The 6,633-nt window shown below is 37.3% G+C and overlaps 1 pseudogene; it reads right to left on the minus strand.

Moving 5' to 3' along the window:
* Window positions 1–804: 804 nt before the first annotated feature.
* LOC123547675 (piggyBac transposable element-derived protein 4-like) lies at window positions 805–3,809 on the minus strand (annotated as a pseudogene).
* Between the last annotated feature and the right edge of the window lie 2,824 nt (window positions 3,810–6,633).

The raw sequence follows: 6,633 nt of genomic DNA on the forward strand, positions 1-6,633 counted from the left end.
AAATGTTCTATCAATGAAAATATGAGATAAAATATAAATTTTTCTCACGTGTTTACAAGTAGAAACGGACGATAGCTGCACCACGGTAATGTCGATAGCTCTTTTCCTTATCACCACAATTTGGTGGTGGCGCTAGCGTTTAGCAGGAACTTTAGTTTTTCGGAAGGCAAATTACAACTGAACTTGGCGGGTCTTTTTGACTGTCCTATTTAGATGTAGAGAAGATCGATATCCTGACATTAATTTTGAATTTCTGAAACTAATGGAAAGTAAACTCTTACTTTGTAGCAAACTATAGAAAAAAAAAATGTAAATATAAGAATTGAATGCTAGTTTGTGCATTTAGACGGGAATAAATCCCATAGGGACTTCTTATAAATCATCCAAGAATCGCTAGCGTGAAACATGTTCGGCGCCGTCGTCCGACCCTGCGCCTCGAGCAAACGGTGCATTCCTCTCTGCAAGCGATTTCTCGCCCCAGGAACAAATTGTCGTCTGGTTCCAAGATGTTCACAAGCAAGCGAATCGACAACCTCTTCGATGAACCTAAGCCTACTTATTGGACGGTCAGTATTTTGTTAATACAAAATGTAAGCATTGATAATAAATCTATGTAGTAGATTAAGTAAAATCTTTTTCCACATTTTCAATGTTTTTCGTTGGTCAGAATAAAACGTGGACAGCATATCACTGAGATCCACCCCGCCCATGTATTTATTATATTTGGTTACGATTTTTGGTTTCTGGTCATTGCCTAACTTGGCAGCGTGGAATGTACTTAACATTTTAACATGTTTTTTGTTATTATCCTTGAATGCCATGCAAAGAACGGCGCCATTTCTCATAAATTTTGATCCATTGTTTTGCAGCTGTACGCCTTTGATTGCATTTGGCATTTGGCATTATACTGTTTTGACGTAATGTTCCCGTTAAATATGTATTGAAAGGTAGTAACTCACGGGTTAATCTAATGGATGTGAAAGAGTTGTCACAATAAACATGATTAAAACCTGTTTAATAAATTAGACTCGGTCATTAAACGAGTGACTACATCGGCACCCTGAAGGTGACCCCTCTCAACAGGATCAAACTGTTTTCCCCTGTAACAAATAATTCGCAACACAAACCCCGATATGGACTCTACAAGCATCCATAATTTGATACCAAATTTTGCCTTTTTTGATGGTATATACTGCGTCATAACTGACCGTGCCTTGGTCCCTACCAACGACTCGTCGACAGATAACTCTGTCGTTGGTACATAAAGATATTTAGAGCGCATATTGAAATGTTCAATCATTGGCGAAAATTTAGCAGCTGGATTGTAGTTCGGGTTATTTCGAGGAGGTGTCTTGTTGTTATTTACAATATGAAGATATTTCAGTATGTTTTGTTGCGTGTAAACATGCTTCTAAACCATGAAGTACTCTGGCTATCTCGTTTACGCCAGTACTGTTCAATTCTGGGCTTATTGATCAATCCCATATTTAAGACCACGGCAATGAATCCTTTCAGTTCATTTATTGTTATTTCTTTCCATGCATGAACTCTTGAACAGCGCCGTTGTGCCGTTGCCTGGGCGTGTGAACGAATGAACTGTGTCGCATATCTGAAATTAATAATTGACAATATGTTATCACACGTGTTCAAAACAGCAAGTTTTGATAGCTCATCTTATCTGAGATCTTGGTCGATTCTTTTTTAACATAAGAGTAAATACGTGTCTGCGTGTGTGCGTGCGTGTGTCGAAAATAATTCATTATGTGGTTCTAAAACCGTCTGCTATATTTGTGTAGATTTTGAATAATTGCGCAAACTCGCAACCATTTCTATCAAAATCTTGGGAAATTCTTTCACACAATGAGTAAATGTGTGCGTGCGTTTGTTTGTGTGTGTGTGCGCGCGCGTGTTTGTGTTGCGTGTGTCTCTGTGTATGTCGGACAAAATTCATTATTATCTTGTTCTAAAAGTATTTGAAACAGTGTTTTTGCACACATAACATCATGATTTAAAAGCAAATTTTTAATTAGCCTCGCTGTACCAATTCTCGAACGGTACCATCTCTCGACCAACGTTGACATAACACTAGATTATCGGTATCTGTAGAGGTGCTTTACATACCTGGATACAAGATTTTTATGCTAATTGTTTAGTTTATTTCTTTTCGTTTTGATGAGAACTAGAAAATGCTTTTGTAAAAAAGCGCATGTCTCCCCAAATGCAAAGTCCTATAGGCAAGAAGTCAATAGGGGTCAGAAGCGAAAGTCAAAGAGACACTGATGGTTGGCTGCAATAGGGATCATCTACTTGGCATGTCCAGTCATCCCGCTAAATTTCAACACTCTTGGCCTAGTGGTTTTCAATTCACTGTTCAGGCTCCTGTGACCTTGACCTTTGATCAAGTGACCTCAAAATAAATAGGGGTCATCTACTCTGCATGTCCAATCATCCTATTAAATTTCAACATTGTAGGTCAAGTGGTTCTCAAGTTATTTCCAAAAAATGATTTTACATGAACAGGCCACTGTGACCTTGACCTTTAGTAGACTGACCCCAAAATCAATAGGGGTCATCTACTCTGTATGTTCAATCATCTTATGAAGTTTCAACATTCTGGGTCAAGTGGTTCTCAAGTTATTGATCGGAACTGGTTATCAATGTTCAGGCCCCTGTGACCTTGACCTTTAATGGAGTGACCCCAAAATCGATAGGGGTCATTTACTTTGCATGTACAATCATTCTATTAAGTTTCAACATTCTGGGTCAAGTGGTTCTCAAGTTACTGACCGGAAATGGTTTTCAATGTTCGGGCCCTTGTGACCTTGACCTTTCACAGAGTGAACCCAAAATCGTTAGGGGTCATCTACTCTGCATGACCAATCATCCTATTAAGTTTCAACACTCTGGGTCAAGTGGTTCTCAAGTTATCGACCGGAAATGGTTTTCAATATTCAGGCCCCTGTGACCTTGACCTTAGACGGAGTGACCCCAAAAACAATAGGGGTCGTCTACTCCAGCAGCCCTACAACCCTATGAAGTTTGAAGGTTCTAGGTCAAATGGTTCTCCAGTTATTGCTCGGAAATGAAGTGTGACGTACGGACGGACGGACGGAAGGACGGACGGAAGGACGGACAGGGCAAAAACAATATGTCTCCTGGGGGAGACATAATAAATATTTATCCACGGACTATTCAAGTGAAAACAATAAAACACTGTCGACAAAACTTGTTTTGATTTAGTGGCATGATGCCTAAAAGGTCAAAGGTCGAGAATTGGTTCTCTGAAGTTCGTCAATATCTACCATTATTGTCTGTATTTAAAAATGCCGTATAACTTCATGAAGTGGAATAAACATGCAAAATAAGAATACACAGCTTTGAAAAGGGTCTGTCTACTAGCCAATGTCGGTGAAACATGTGAAAATACTTTAATAGTCTTTATTTACTTGGTAAATGGTGCAAAATGGGTCGAGAAATGGTACAGTGAGCTAATGGTCGGCGGAACTCATATATAATCTGCACGTTATAACTCTTACTTTCGACTATACAAACAAAAACCTGTAAGTACAGACAGAATAGCTCAGGTGGTATAAACGTAACATATTTCATGTCATCAACATAATATCAATGTATTACCTGTTCGTCTCTGTCACAATCTTTCTCATCAAATTCATTGTGAACATGAGCAGGAAATAAACTACTGGCTTGGCACCACGTTCTGGCATATGTTTTGGTCCACTCTCATCTGGAACACCGTTGATATTATTATTTTGTTCCGGTGGAAACACTTCTAGCCATATGTTCGCCATGTTGGAAAGTGCTATGCTTATGACGTTATAAAGTCTCCACGTGTGTAACGTCTTTTCACGTATATGACGTCATATACGTGTAATTAATTACACGTGAAAAAATAATTAAGTTAATTGTCTTTCCTGGATGAAGAGAAATCGCAAAGTTTCAAATACGAGACAACAAGCAGCTTTAAGACGGAGCAAACTGAATCTTTCGCACGTGTGTTATACAATTGTAAGCTAGAAAGTATACCATAATATTTATACAAACATTTTAGTAAAAAAAGCCCCGGTAACTGTTTGCGTTTACACAAAGCCCAATACGGATAGTAGGATAAATTAAGCGTTTCGTACAATTAGTATCCTACAAATTACAGACGTTAATCATTATTTATAATACACAACACAGTACAAACGAGGGTCAATTGTTACCGAAAATATTGTTTTAACGCAGTGTACATAGATAAACAGTAACAGATAAAACTGTACAAACGAGATCAATTACCAACGTAATTGACAATTTACGGCGCGAAATATCACGTAAACGACGTCACGGCGGAAATGACGTCTGTAAGTGTACAAAACAACAACTATTTACATTTCGTAAAATCTTCTTTTAAGGAATAAAATACTAAATTAAACATTCCACATCGATTCTAAATTAAGCATGTTTCGGGCCACAAAAGTGGCCCTCTGGCAATTTTAGTACATTGGTCGGGCCACAAAAGTGGCCCTCTGGCAGTCTTAGGGTTAAATAAAGACATTTCGGAAGAGAAAATACCTCCGATCAAAGGCTTATATTGTTTTCACTCTCAGACCAGTTTCGTAATAAAGTGATCCCTATGTATTTGTGTACACCTTGCACATCTTTGTGTCCTAATAAGTGACAACATGCATTGTTTTTATGTACTGGATATATTTGCGTCTGTCAGAAACTGATAAAAAATGTATTTAGTAAAGTTAATCAGGTGACTTTGGTTAACACTAAAACGGTTGTTTCTAATTTAAAAGACAGCATACATAGGCAGATTGGCGGAATAAAGCATGATTGGAAAACATGTTGCAATTAAGTTATCAAAAACACTTCCTTCGTCGTATTATCAACAGAAGAAATGTATGATAAACCTGACTCATGTTTGATTTGATAATTCACCAGGTATCTACGTCTTGCTTTTTCGCACAAAAGAATTCTATATTTTTGAAGCATTAACATTGCAATCCAATTTAATTATGTTTTTACTACATTAGCTTTAAACACCGTTGCACTCATAATTCCCCGTATTAAATGCGAATTAATCACAATGGCGGGTGAATGAGACTGATTCTACAATAAAAAGTCTAAATGAAAGACGAAACATTCAACCGGTTTCACCGTTCAAAATATTCTCCAGAATTAACGTTGCTACGATGCTAAGTCATGAATGATTTCATTGACATAAATTTATCCGTCTTGATTTTCTTTTCATTGAGATTTCTTATATTCAAGTTTTCAATTTTTGTCGCTCTGCTAAAGGCAACGTAATGAGCATGTGGAAAAGATATTCCTGCGAAATCTACAACAGCATTTTTCTATCGTATCCCCTTGGTAACGATGGCATGTTTTAGCTGCTGTACATCTGATGGGAAATTGTTTCCTCATCACAACGGCTGGTCTGTACTTTCCAACTGGAAACTGCCTTTTAATTTAAAAAATAGGTGTCCACTATCTTCAATTAAAAATGTATATCGCTAATGACATCGTTCACAAAATATGTAAAAGCTGAGAATTGTCATCTCTAGGCATTCTGCCGTGACTTAAATTTCTTTATAATCAATTCTTCTTTATCTCACCATGTTCATTTTGTATAACGGAATATCTTTTATCTAATGTTGGATCAGGAATCCATTTGCTAGCTCATATTTAAAAAGCGAAGGTCCGAGTACAGTATTTGATGGTTTTGTCGGGTGACCCTACTCCTCAATTATGTTCCTGTTTCTTCAATGTATTCAAAATGTGTAAACCAGTCCAACAATAAGATTAAGGCAAGGTAGGTCGTCGAGAGGAATGCAGTAACGCGCGATAACAGAGCTTATATGCGAACGAGATGAATTTACTAGACAAAGAAGGATTAGCCTAAGAACTCGAAAGTGAAGAAAATGACGACAGGTCATTAGTTAGGAACGAATCGGATTTTATACCTCCAAGAATAGAAGCCAGGCTTAAGAAAGATTTTATACCGATTTCCAGGATAATCCGTTAGAAAATCAAAGCCTTGAGATGTCTGGTGGTTGCGGGTTTTGCTAGAGTTATTTTCATTTTAAATGCCAGTCTATAAATATACATGTATAAGAAACAAATACTAATATGCCTCGATCTAAGATAAACTCTGCCTGACCTTACATAAACAGCTGGAAGTCAGTGATGTAACTATAGGCTGGAATACCTAATCATTGACAGATCTTATATAATCTAAATGGTCAGTGTGAATGGATAGAGGATGAATAAGAACTGCTTGATCATTGATAATTCATCCGCATTGTTCATGAATGGGACTACTTTGTGCAGCACATGAACAAATTCCTTTGGATGTGATTTGGAATCAAATAAAGATGTTACATGATTGTCAGAGATACACTTAACTTTGGTAACGGGATAAACCAACAACCAATAACAAAAATTCTGTTTACGTTAATTCATCGAAATCAGACAAGGCAGCTTAATTTAAACATAATTAGAATCCGGATAACAAATTTTATTTCATTGGACGGATGTGACGAAGGAGGTGCTGCAGTGTTCATGGATATGTAGATTGTAACAATATAAGAATATTACAAGTCAAAAGATTTCCTGTGGCCAGAAGTT

This window comes from Mercenaria mercenaria, chromosome 9 (genome assembly GCF_021730395.1).
Source record: "Mercenaria mercenaria strain notata chromosome 9, MADL_Memer_1, whole genome shotgun sequence".
Taxonomy (NCBI): Eukaryota; Metazoa; Mollusca; class Bivalvia; order Venerida; family Veneridae; genus Mercenaria; species Mercenaria mercenaria.